The 13,043-nt window shown below is 37.8% G+C and overlaps 1 long non-coding RNA gene across 3 annotated transcripts; it reads left to right on the top strand.

The window, feature by feature from the left end:
* Positions 1 to 1,789: 1,789 nt before the first annotated feature.
* LOC137848322 (uncharacterized) lies at positions 1,790 to 12,789 on the top strand. Of its 3 annotated transcripts, none has more exons than XR_011091284.1 (4): positions 1,790 to 1,825; positions 8,886 to 8,980; positions 9,585 to 9,716; positions 11,406 to 12,789. It is a non-coding gene; the product is annotated as an uncharacterized lncRNA (long non-coding RNA). The 3 variants fall into 3 exon arrangements; XR_011091283.1 differs by having other exon boundaries at positions 11,340 to 12,789; XR_011091282.1 differs by lacking the exon at positions 11,406 to 12,789 and adding an exon at positions 10,108 to 10,743.
* The last annotated feature ends 254 nt before the right edge of the window (positions 12,790 to 13,043 follow it).

Below are 13,043 nucleotides of genomic sequence, written 5' to 3'. Positions count from 1 at the left end.
AACAGAGAACTGGCAGGTCGATTTGAAAGAAACAAGTGAGTTATATTGCCTATCCAGAGCAGGCATAGAGCACCAGGAGGGAGTTGCCATGCTTAACCTCAGCTATCATGATTAATGTTCTGCTGGAAGTGATGAACTGCAAGAAGAGCAAACCATTCCAGTGAAAATTAAATATGGGATATTTCAATGTTCCTTTTCTCTCTCTAACCATAAAAGCCATCACTGGAGAGACCCATTACACGAGTTAGAGATGTTCTCTTGAGTGTCACAAGGCAATTTCTACACTTGTTAAATATTTGTTATCTTTGCTGCAAAGAGTGTTCATAACAAGTATTTGGCTTTGGCAGCTTGAATAAACCCATCCACATCACTTGCAGAAGGAATTTTTGCTATCCAGCAAACCGGGTGAGGAAGGAAGCAGCTCTTATAAGTGCTCCTGAATTGTCTACTATTTCAGTTATATGTTAAAAAATGCTCTATATAAATGCCCCTATAAATATTATATGATGTAATTGACTGTTTTTCCTATATGAGCATAAACCCCTATATATAATTTTAATAATTGCACCTGACATTAAATTATTTGCTAAACAAAATGTTTTAACCGGTTCACTACCTTCTGCACCAAGAAAGGATACATCAGACAGATAGCTTGCTGGTAGTTTTCCCTTGCACATCTGATTGTGAAAAAGCTTTTTCAGTGGACGGCAGTAAAGCTTCATTTTTGAAAATAAAGCTCCTTGGGGAAATAGAATGCTCTCAGATCTTGAAGAAGTCTCTGCTCATTCTTACATAGATTAGGAAATTGCTATTACTTTCCCAATACCTGTTCTTAGCTGTTTTTCCTTTAAATTGAGAGAATTTCCAAAAGCACTAACATGATAAATATATTTATTTTAAAAATAGGAAAATCTGTTTGATTGTCTACTCTTCCACTATTTTTTTTTTCTTCAATACATAATGTTTATTCCACTGTGAAAATTCAATATGGTCAGTAGTCATTCTGTTTTAACTTTGCTTTTTTTAAATGCAAATCCTATCACTTGAGACTCAGGACAGGCGTGCCCTGGATGCACTTGAATCAGACTGCTATAAAGACAGAGTTATATGTCAGTGTTCAATCTGTTTCCTATATACTCCTTCAATACCATTTAGCTATTCCAGAAATCTGCACTTCAGTCATCACTGTTCTGCTGAAATACCATCTATTTTACAAATTTAACTTGGGAAGACTTCATACTATGTTTGGGTTCTTTAACCAATAGTTGCTTATAGGTAGCTACTGAAAATCAGCACAAGGACAGGGTTATCTAAGAATCAAAAATCTGTCATACATACATAGCTTTATGTGTTTTTGTTTTAGATGTTGAGACAAATTTTGGTGACAGTTTAACTAACCTATTTGTTTTATTAAAACTAAGCCATGTTACCTCAGTAAAAATCTATCTGTTTTGCATCTGTTAGCTTGCAATAAAAACATATTAACATACAGAAAGATGGAGCACAGAGAAAAAAAGCAACATACCTTTTCATTGCAAACAGTTCATAATTTGACTGAATGATGTCTTTCAGAATATAAAAAAAAAAAGCAAAGCTGTAAAAGTAAATGTTGTCTGTGTCTCAATAAGCAGACTTTGAGAGAGTTCAGCTCAGTATCAACTGACCCAAGTTTTGAGTGCACTGCAACTGCTAAACAGATCCACTTGTTCTCTTGTTGTTGCAAAGCATGATGACAGATCCAGCTGAGAGCAATCCCATTAAAGTCTTCATTAGTGTGAGGTTGGCCAGGCTGGTTACTGCATGATCCTCTTGAAACCGTTCAGAGGTAAGCCAAGACCATCTTATAAAGACCATCTTATAGATAAGTACTATGCTGTGAAGAAATGTACCGAGCACTCAGAGACTGAAAGATGGGCTTTTGAAGAGTATGGAAACCAGCAAGTGGGCATAAAAAACTTTCAGAATTGTTATTGGAGCTAAATATATAGTCACTGACAAAGTGTGTACATGAAGACAGATAGAAGTTGCTGCTTGCAACATGAGGCATCAGGTGACTGATAAGTGGGGCAGCAGCAGAATTATTCTGAGAACGCTCTGACAAAGATAAGTGAAGGAATTCAAATTTATTCTTTGGAATCTGGCAATCAGTTAAGATTCAATTAACTGCCTTCAGCACAGGCAACCCAGGTTTATGAGCATAAAAACCAACAATCCAATTCATGCCATGGAGAAGAGTCCTTCTGACTTAGATTTGTGTTTACTTGACTGCAAATGAGGGGCTGCCTGTTGATTACAAACTGTGCACTTGATGTACCTAAACAGGTAGCCAGTTTCACATGTGCTTCAATTAAACAATGCATTTTTGGTGGTACAGGATCAGTGAAGAGCACCCTTGAGTCTTAAAAACTTCTTTTCTTTCTCTTAATTTATTGTTCCTGTTAATAGGAGAGCATGGAATCAAACCAATGACCCTTTTAAAAATGAGCTAATGTTGTTTCTTTCTAGTGGCACATTGCCACCAGCTATCAGAGTTACAACAAAGTACAGCATGGCTTTCAGGAATCCTTGGTCTTAAAAGCCTCTGGAATACAGGTCACTGTGCCTTCAGTGTGCTCCTGGTGCTGCTTTCATATTAACATCTCCTGAGTACTTAATTTGCTTCATTTGGGCTGTCCACCATGCCATCTTTAAGCTATTGTTCATCTTCCTTGTGATCCCATTTTGAACCTGGCATTACCCATCTCCATCATAGCTGCACTCTCCAGTTGTGACAAGCTGTTTTTACTTCTGAGACCTTGCTGACAGTGGATGTTATTTTGTGTGAAGCTATGGGGCACTATGTTCTGATTCACTAATCATGCCATCCATGTGCACTACTTTTGGTTATTCTTTCTTTCTTTGGTTGTTTCTTCGGTTGTTTCTTTGTTACCTATATTTAGAGACTATACTACTAAAAATAGGCAAAGGAAACTAGCATGTTAGGATATATTTTGTTTTGGAAAATGTAAAGTAACACAAATGTAGCTATCCAGAAGTGAAAGCAGTTAGCACATCTCAGCTAAAAAACCAGGTGCCTTGCATGACCCCATTGTCTGTAAACGTGGGGCTGAAATGAGCACAAGACATACTCCTCAGTGGGCTTATCCTGGCAGAAAGAAATGATTTAATTTTCATACTGGATACTTAATTACATACTGGATTTTACTTAATTTACATACTGGATTTTTACTCAATACTGGATTTCTGCTTAATTTACATACTGGATGTGAGAGATTAAATTATTGACTTTGTAACTCAATGATATGACGAGTTCCTGCTTTTCTATCATTTCCTGTGTCTCACTTACTCCAACTTCATTTTCAACTCCTTTTGAAATATAAAGTGAAATCTGCTGCCTTCTATTATTTTACCTCAATCCTAGATCCCCAATGCTGGTATACAACTTTGTGGATGCAAATACTGCTGTCAACTGTTGTTCTCAAGTCCTGCACTTTGGTCACAACAATTCCATACAGTGCTACAGGCTTGGGACAGAGTGACTGGAAAGCTGTGCAGAGGAAAAGGATCTGGTGGTGTTGATTGATGCTCGCCTGAACATGAGCTGGCCACCTGAGCACACTGCTCAGGTGGCCAAGAAGGCCAACAGCATCCTGGCTTGTATAAGAAACAGTGTGGCCAGCAGGACCAGGGAGGTGGTCATCCCCCTGTACTCTGCTCTGGTGAGGCTGCACCTTGAGTACTATGTTCAGTTTTTGGCCCCTCGGTATGAGAAGGACATCAAGGCCCTAGAACATGTCCAGAGAAGTGCTATGAAGCTGGTGAAGGGCCTGGAGCACAAGTCCTGTGAGAAGTGGCTGAGGGAAGTGGGGTTGTTTAGTCTGGAGAAGAGGAGGCTCAGAAGAGACCTTATTGGTCAGGGAGGTTTAGGTTGGAAATTAGGAGGCATGTATTCTCAGAAAGAGTAGTCAGGCATTGGGATGGGTTGCCCAGGGAGGTGATGGCATCACTGTCCCTAGGGGTGTTCATGGAAAGGTTGGATGTGGTGCTTAGGGACATGGTTTAGTGGGTAACACAGGTGGTAGGGGGGTGGTCAGACCAGATGATCTTGGAGGTCTTTTCAAAACTTAATGATTCTATGATGCTATGGAAATCACAGTAAAGACAAGAAGCCAGAGGACTTTGCAGCAGATGCAGTGAATTTTTAGGGCTATGTTATCACTGTCATGCATCAGCTTGCTCTTGAAGAAAAGTCCTAAATCTATGTAATCTCATTTGTGTGACTAACACCTGTAAAATCAGGGAAATGCTTCTGTGTTCATAAAAAAGAATACATATCCAGAAAAATATGGAAGACAAACATAGAAGTATTACCAAACTGAATGGCTGTGGAGAAAGGTTTTTCATAAGATTTCTTTAATGAATGCTCAAGCCTTTTGAAGTAGATGACTTTCATTTTGCAAAGCCATTGATAACATTTTACTGGCTAATTTGTTAGCTTGCAAGGGTGCACTTTCAATGGAAAATAGCAGATGACCATTTGGTCAGTCTGCAGAAATCCATCAAAAGCTTGTAAAAATTTTCCAGTTTCTGTAGATTAATGGACTCAAATATGTTGTTTACAGAGAAGTAAAAAGTAGGCTCACATGCCAGGGCAAAAGGGCCAAGAAACAAACATACAAATTAAAGTTAAAGCATGGCATCTGAATGATGTACTACAGTCCTGCTTGGGTATCACTTCATTATTATGCATTCATTATTTTATGACTGACATAAGTATAAACATTACCTTGGTTTCATAATTTATAATGCATAAATTAGAAAAGAATCAATGCAGAAAGCATGAAAAAAATGCAGTTTGGAAATGAAACACTTTTACAGCCATGTGCTGTGTTCCATCTTTTGCTCTAAAACCCAATTACAGTTGCTATTAAATAGTGTTAAATAATCAAATTACAGTGTGTAGTCCAAACTTTGACAAACACCTCAAAATAATAAATTTCTTGGGTAACACAGATTGCTTTTTTCTTTAAATCCTCATCTGTGTATTCTTGCTTAAGAAAAAGAAGGAAAGGGGGATTTCTCTTCCAAATTTTCTTCCTCTTCACCTGTCTCCTTCAACATTTTATGCACTATTTTGTTATAAATGGCCTATATACTGTAATTCCAAAGAAGCTTCCTAACTTGAGAATAGTAATCACATTATTATTTCAAATAAACATCGTAATTTTTCTAATGCTACTACTTCCAGAAAATTATATTTGGAGCATATTATAATATGATTCTAAGATTCAAATTGAACTCTTTCATTTATGAAATATCTGTAAACATTTACATCAGAAAAGGAAAGTAGAGAGTCAATTCACTTCTAATACAGTCTTGTGGAAGTACTAAGTCTTGAGAGCCTTCAATGACTTATATCCATACAGAGGCATCAAGAAACAACTACAAATGAGACACAAGCACTGACAAAGGTGAAGCAAGTTTTGCTTCAAAACTTGTTGCAACAAAACAGGTTAACAGGTTGCAACAAAACAGGTTAACAATGCTGCTTCGGGAGGGCTCTCTCTGCATCAGAGGACTCGCAATGGAACTGGAAACTTGCAGATGTTCTAAAGCTTATCTGAAGTATTGCATACAGCTGATCTATTTCCAAAGCAGAGTTACTGGCTCCTGAAAGTCATTAATTCATATTATTTCAGTGCAGTTAAATATCTATATGGGCTTCATAAGTTACACAATATTTTATTATATTTTGCAATATACTTAGAAAGCACATCAGTGGACTGGAGAAAAGGAAAAAAAAAGACAAAAAAAAGTATTTTTCTAGGGAGTGTATTCATTCTTAAACTGAGCACTCTGCACATATTTATCCTAACAGACAGCAGAAAGGCTTGGCCAATAAACTAGCATAAAAATAAGACAATGCTGTCCCACTTGCTGTCCTGCTCATAGCCACAGCAGTGTCTAATCCCACAGGGTGAGCTGCAAGATAGCAGCAGAAGAAAACAATATGGCCCTAGTGGGGGAACAACCAAGTTAATGTTTGGTGCAGCAAAAATAAAGGCGTGAGAAGTGCACGAATAAGAATGATGAGAGTGAATCACACATTTATTTATTCTTTGTACCAGTAATTGTATGGAACCCTGACTACAACTAATCCACATAATTTTGAAAATTAGATTAATTTCAATAGTCTTCTGACTGTTTAGCTGTCTCTTCTTACATGGTTATTCTTCTGGTGTAGCTGTACTGCAAAAAAACACTTCAAATCCTCTCCCTTTTCAGTCATGTTTTCATCTCCTGTTTCATTACATCATTACAGCAACAGCAAAACACTGCTCTTGTGTTAATGAAGTCTCTCAGTAAAATCTTCCCATGGTCTTGTTATCATGGCAAAGGGAATCTGATTCATGGTATAAGTAAATGAAATAAATCTCATAAACCCAAACACCATTTCTGTTGTACAGACATTTAGATTTTTGTTCTTGCCTTTATAAGGAAAGCCACTCGATGACCTTCTTTCTCTGACAATTAGAAACCATATTCTAAACTCCAGCCTAAGCTTTTTAATAGTCAGTGTATACCCATTTGTTCTTTTGCCAATATTGTTCTTTGGTTTGAATCATTCTCCTGCGCTCCCTCCCTGTTAGAGCAGGAGACTAATTAATACTTTGAGAAAAGGTGCAGAGAATGTGCAGAGAATAACAAATCATTTAATGCTTCCAGTCATTTGAGCTTCCCTGGTTTGCCTTTTAATTTTCTCTTCAGACTTGATATGTGCTGGAGTCCTCCATTTAGTAGTATGCTGGTATCTTCCCCTTTATCCTGCACCAACATCCTCCTGGGGCCTCTTCTATCTGTCTAGAAGTGTGATGTGACTAGAGCTTGAAATGTAGATGGAAAGGTTGGACGGTAGTTGAGCTATGACTGCCTCAAAAGGTGTGTGAGGACTTGTAATGCAGTGTTGGCAGTGGTCTCATTTCAAAATGAGGGCACAGAAGGAGTAGTGTTTGCCATCAGAGTTGTTCCTCCCTTTCCAGCCTTTTTAAAATGTCTCAGTGTTGTCTGTGCCCATCCAGAGTCTTGAGTCTCACACTTGGCAGCCTTTGGGATGTTCAAAGTCAGCCTTCCCTGGACTTTCACGGACGGAAATCTCCCTGGTTCCTGGAACGAGTGTGTGGGTGGTAGGCTTAATTACCTCTTGTTAACAGCTGTGGTGCTTGACAGGACAGGCAGTCTGTCTTCCAGAGGGCAGTTGATGGTGCTCCATCTGCAGTAAATCTGAAGCTGACGTAATTTGTGTTGATACAGGAGGTCCCCTCTGTGCATCTTTACAACAAATGCAGTCACACACCTGCATCGTTCCCATGGAACAATACAGTTCCAACTTCATGGGCACATCACCTTTGATCATCTCCACAGAGCCATCTTCCACCGTAGGGGTTTACTGGTTGGTCACAGAGGGAAAAAAGGGAAGGTGAAAAGCTTCCAAAAACCCGAGTAAAACTCTCCCCTCTTTATACATATTTGAAACAAGACACAAACTCTACGCAGCACAGCACACTGATGGACATTTACATGACAGCTTTATCAATTTATCTTCAGCAGGATTTGTGTATTTTGCCTAGTGGTAATACATTAAGAATTCAGGGAATTGTGGTGATTCTTGATCTGAAAACACTGAGTGGTTTCAATGTTCTACATGGGGAAAAATAAATCAGTATATTTCTCTTCTGATATGAGTCATTTAAAGTCTGTTAAAGTCTTCACTTTTGTGTTATTGTCAGTTAGTCACATTATGGAGTTCCCTATTTAATCTGTATTGAAAGTAATAGTACTTAAGAACCAGTTGAATCACAAGTGAATTTATACTCGTGATTATATAGACCATAAAGACAGAAAATGGTTTGAGATGTTAAAACAAACAAACAACAGAAACTGAAATGGGTTGTTATGTATAACTCAACGTGGAATTTAGTTTGCACACAGACAACAATAAGGCTGCATATTTAGCTCCAAGCTACAGCATAGTGGTGAACAGGTCAGTGCTGACATCCATCAAGCTCTCTGAATTCAGTCTTTAATGAGTGAATACAAGGAATAAACAGAGGAGTGAGATCAGAGGCTAAAAAGATTTCAGCAGCATCTGTGACCTGTTCAGCTAGTCTGTTACTGTACTAAAAGCACCTGTGTAGCTTTGTTCTTTCCAGAGAAGAAGCTGTTATTAATATAAAAAGGAGACTCAAACCCTTCCTGCATAAATGTAGTTTACCAAGAGACATTTGTACATCTTCATGATGATACGTTGAGTAAATACAGATCAGTACATATGAATAGTGGAAAGAAAAGTATACAGAAGAATTATGAACATGCTGGAAAAATTTTGATGGGTTTGAGACACATCTTGAATGATGTGGAGAAGGGAACTGGACAATATGAAAAAAAAAGTAAATAACCAAAAGAGGACATATGAACATGTGGATGATTGAATTTTGTCATGGGTGACATCAGCACAGGGAAAGATTGTTCATATCACATGCACATCCCAGAAGGGTTTTCCTCACCAATTTGCATATTACCTGCATCACCACGTAGCCTGTATTACCTTACCCCAAGCTGCAGTTTCTCAACAACCTTCTTGTGCATGTATTTATGAACCCTTTTCCAAAAGCATTGAACAATGCTACATTGAACAATGCCCTATCTATGTTTACAAGGTATGCTTGTTTTCAGCAAAATAACCTATAATTCAATATATTTTCATGGTTATTTCAAGTACTTAACTGAGAAGACTGAGTACAAAAGAGAAAGTAGTTAAATACAATGCAGGAAAACATTTGAGTGTTTTTTTTTTTTTTTTTTTTTTTTTTCTCCCCATAAACCAGGACAGAGGAAAATGAGTCAGAGAAAGGACCTAATTCAATGCAGTTTTATATAGTGGGAAGTTGCCTTGGTGTCAATCAAATTTTACAGGATATTGGTAAGTTCAGTGTGAGCATTTCCCAAAAACTGTAGAAATTAATTTTAAAAAGGCAAAAATGCGATGAGAAGGCACAGGACCCTATTTATTCACTGAATCAAGTATGCATACAGGTGCTCCTGGATAAGCCTTACACAGATGAATTTTAATAGTGATTGGCCATTCATGAACATATAACAACACTGATTTTTAAGAGAAGAAACATTTGTTAAAAGAGTAACAGATCTACCGAGGTAGATAATATTTGCTGACATTTAGTCGATTTGTGGAGAGGTGGGAAACTACAAAAATGTCAGTTCTTTCCTGCATTTTCCTGAAAAAGGATAAAAAAGAAAGATCTTTCTTTATTTTAAAATTGTATTGTCAGCTTGCACTTTCAGAGTCATGCCATATATCAAACATGGTTGAAAATTCAATCTATAATTTGGAAACTGTGTGGCGGTGGGAGAAGGACAAAAATAAACTGTTTATTTTCACTTTGTCAGGGAATCTGACTAAGGCATAGATTGCCAATGGAAGAATTTAAAACCTGGAATATCCTTCTTCACTCCAAGCAATTTTTTTATTTTTATTTTTTTTTTATTTTCTCTTTTTTTCATTGTAGGTAGCATGTTACAATTTAATATTCCTCGAATTGGGCTAATGTTAAAGAGTGTGGCTTCTCACCCATGAAGAAGTGAGGAGCTTGGAAGAAGTGAACTCTGCAGTAGAGCAAGGCAGAGCAGAAGTACACAAGGTGTGTCACTGTCTCACCAAAGGTACACTTACAATCAGGCTGGTTATTTTACCCATCACAGGGAGAGATGATGAGGACAAATCAGTGTGGCTCTAAGCATCTCTTTGTTTAGGCTGCTCTAATTGCGTTCAATTTGGCTTCCTATTTCAGACAAATTTAATTTTCAAATTAGGGTAGCATTAGTATGCCTGTCATCCAATTGGTCTCCTTTACATTGTTTTCCATTTGTCCATGTATTCTTGGGAGAAAAGATTATTTCGAAAAATCCAGCAGAAACTGCTTTTCCCCATTCACCTTTTCTCTCAGACTGTAAATTTTTGTGATTCTTATCTGTCTCTTCTGTTACAATGGCAATCAAATTACATCCCCTGCTTCCCAACAATTATGCCAGGTTAAAGAAAACCTACATAACTTTGCCCTGGAGTTATTTCTGGAGAAAGATCAAAATGTAAAGGTCTTCATATCAGTGTCTGGCATCTCAGTGCTCATGAAGAGGAAAAGCCTGAAGGGAATGGAGAATGGCTGTGGAGGAGCTTAAGACTAAGGTCCATATCTGAATTTAAAGACGTGCACATCCTTCAGGGAAGTAATCCTCCCTGCAACACGTGTGTCTGGTGTAGAGTCTCACAAGAAAAAATGTCTTTCAGACTCCTTAAAACAGGAAAGTACTACAACCTTTATTGACTGCTTCAGGAAGGGGCTTAATAAGACTCATTTGTTGGAAATAGTCCATGCATGCCATTTAGTCCTAACTGTATTCATCTATTTTCATCTATATTAATTTATTCATCTTGTCATATCTTCAAAATATTACAGAGAAATTTTCTAGCTCATGATGATGTATGCTGCTATTTCGATGTTTCTGTAGTGAGTAGGATAGGGGAATATGTAATTTTCTAAAGCCGTGAACAAATAAAATGCTTTAATTGACTCTCAGTTGCTTAAAACTAAGCAAAATGACTTTTAAAAATATTTTAGTCATTTGAGGTTTAGTCACCTGAACACTAGTTACTTACATACTCCCAGATCAAAACTGATTATATACTAAATGACATAATGATTGCATTTGTTCTGCAAGAAGTCCTGAAAGGTTATTTTTGAATTTTTTTTTCTTCATAGGTAAAAAAAAGTTATCATGGGAAACAAAATCAAACTTTTCCTTTATTTATTTATTTATTTTATTTTAAGATCATTTACACCAACTCATAATGTATACATTTACACCAACATGTACATTTACACCAACTTATAATATTAAACTCAGGGAAATTACATGGACCTGGGGTAAAAATGAAATCTAATATGCTATCTTATAGAAAAACAGTGGCAAGTAAATAATGAAGTGACGGTTTTTGGTGAAAGATAGCTCTACTAATTAGAAAATAAAGATGTTAATTTAGACTAACTATCTTACAAATGCAAACTGCAATACTGGGCTAATGCACAGGCTTTTATTAACTGTTGTTATTGAATTCTGTTTCTTTTCACTAGGATGCTGCAGGGTTTATTTATTATGTTCCTCAAAGAATGAAAGAGCTCTTCCCTTGTGGAAGGACCAGTTTAATGGAGGGAGGGGATCCCACTGGAGCTGCATCCCCTCTTTCTCTCACTTGTTTTCCCCAGGGCCACCTGGGGCAGTGAGACCGGCCCCAATTTGCCACCTTCTCATGATCCCCCTTCCCTGTGCAGACTGCAGGCAGATGCAGATCTTCCAGAAGGAGCATTCAAGACAGGTGAAAGGAAATGAAATTCATCCTTCTTTGGAGACCTGTCCTGATGAAGTGCTCAGGAAGAGCTGTAAAACTGAAGACTGAAATCTTCCAAGAAAGATTTTCTTTAGAGGGCAGAACCAATGTGGTGGGTTAAAAGTTGCTAGGGAAGGAAAGCCGTGATGTCATTTACACAGTACATATCAGTTATGGGCTAGGGAATCTTGCCATGTATAACCATTAGAAAAGAATGAAAACCATTAAACATTTACAGCAACCAATTCACAAATGTTGAGATTTCTGAATCTCCAATGAGCTAAAGAAATACCCTAATTTGAAACCACAGCTTTCACCACCATCGTTGAAAGCTTAGATCTGCAGCCACATTTTCGAAACAGTTATTAATGAACTGGAGCATATCATCAGCATTAAATCTGGCAATGCAGAAGTGTGTAGACAAATGACTTCAGATAAAATGAATGTCGATCACTGTTTTGAGTAATTTCTATGTAACTGGAATGAATATGGTCCCTATATATATACCTCTTCCAAGCACATACACATGTGAAACCCAAATGATTTTTCCATTCTTTCCAGTGCAATTTTCAGCCTAAGGGACTTAGGAGTATTTCATTAATTGCTTCTAAGAAATTAGTATCTAATAAAGACCATCTGGGAACTAGTAGCTAAAGAAAACCACAGAAAATATATTTTCACTGAAAAAGAAATTTCCTGTGAAAAATTCTGTATTTCACGCAAAGCAAAGCATTTTGATCAGCTTGATCTGAAGTTGAACATTTTGTTGGAAAGTTTTTTTGTCTGGGGTTTTTATTTTGCCTGTAATTTAAAAAACTCTTCTCAATATTTTTGGTTGTACATCTTTCGTCTAAAGTACTGTTGATAATTAAAAGGCTGTAACCCATCGTTTTTCAAGTGGTGAGGACTTTGTCCTCAAGCACCTCCTGATGGAGACGTGCAATGCACCATTGCAGTCTCCTGATGACCATGGATCACAGGATGGGTGCGTTAATTAGGGAGCTCAGTCTACAGGAAGGACTGAAGAAATAAAGCACCTGAACTCTAATTCCTGTGTTCTTACATAAATTTTTGCAGAGATACAAGGTGTACTGCAACATATGAGAGCAGATCTCAAAACTGGTGACTCAATGCTTTGTAAAAAGTATTTATTAGAATTATTTAATGTGAAGTTGCCAATATGCTGAAATTTCTGTCACATGGAAAAACATTACATCTGCTCTCAATTCCAGACCCTTGACAATCTCAACCAATGTACCCCGTGCTGTGCATGTCCACCTGCCCCCTTTAGTCTTTAGAACATGCTGAAGTTTCCTTCCTTTCCTGAAGTCCAGGGTCTGCCCTGTGCTGCTCACCCCTGAATCTTGACCAGGGTCAAGAGCTTCATGGTCACTTCAGCCAGGACTGTCTTTGGCTACTGCGTGCTTTGGCAGTTCCTCCCTGTTGCTGACCAGCTCTTGTCTACCCCAGGTTGACCCCACCAGGACCTGTCCCACAGATTTGTCCCTAATGCCCACTAGAAATCTCCCTGACAGCTTGTGCCTCACTGCATTTTCCTCACGACTGATGTCAGGGAGGTTGA

This window comes from Anas acuta, chromosome Z (genome assembly GCF_963932015.1).
Source record: "Anas acuta chromosome Z, bAnaAcu1.1, whole genome shotgun sequence".
Classification (NCBI taxonomy): domain Eukaryota; kingdom Metazoa; phylum Chordata; class Aves; order Anseriformes; family Anatidae; genus Anas; species Anas acuta.
This window is presented reverse-complemented; position numbering and strand designations above follow the sequence as displayed.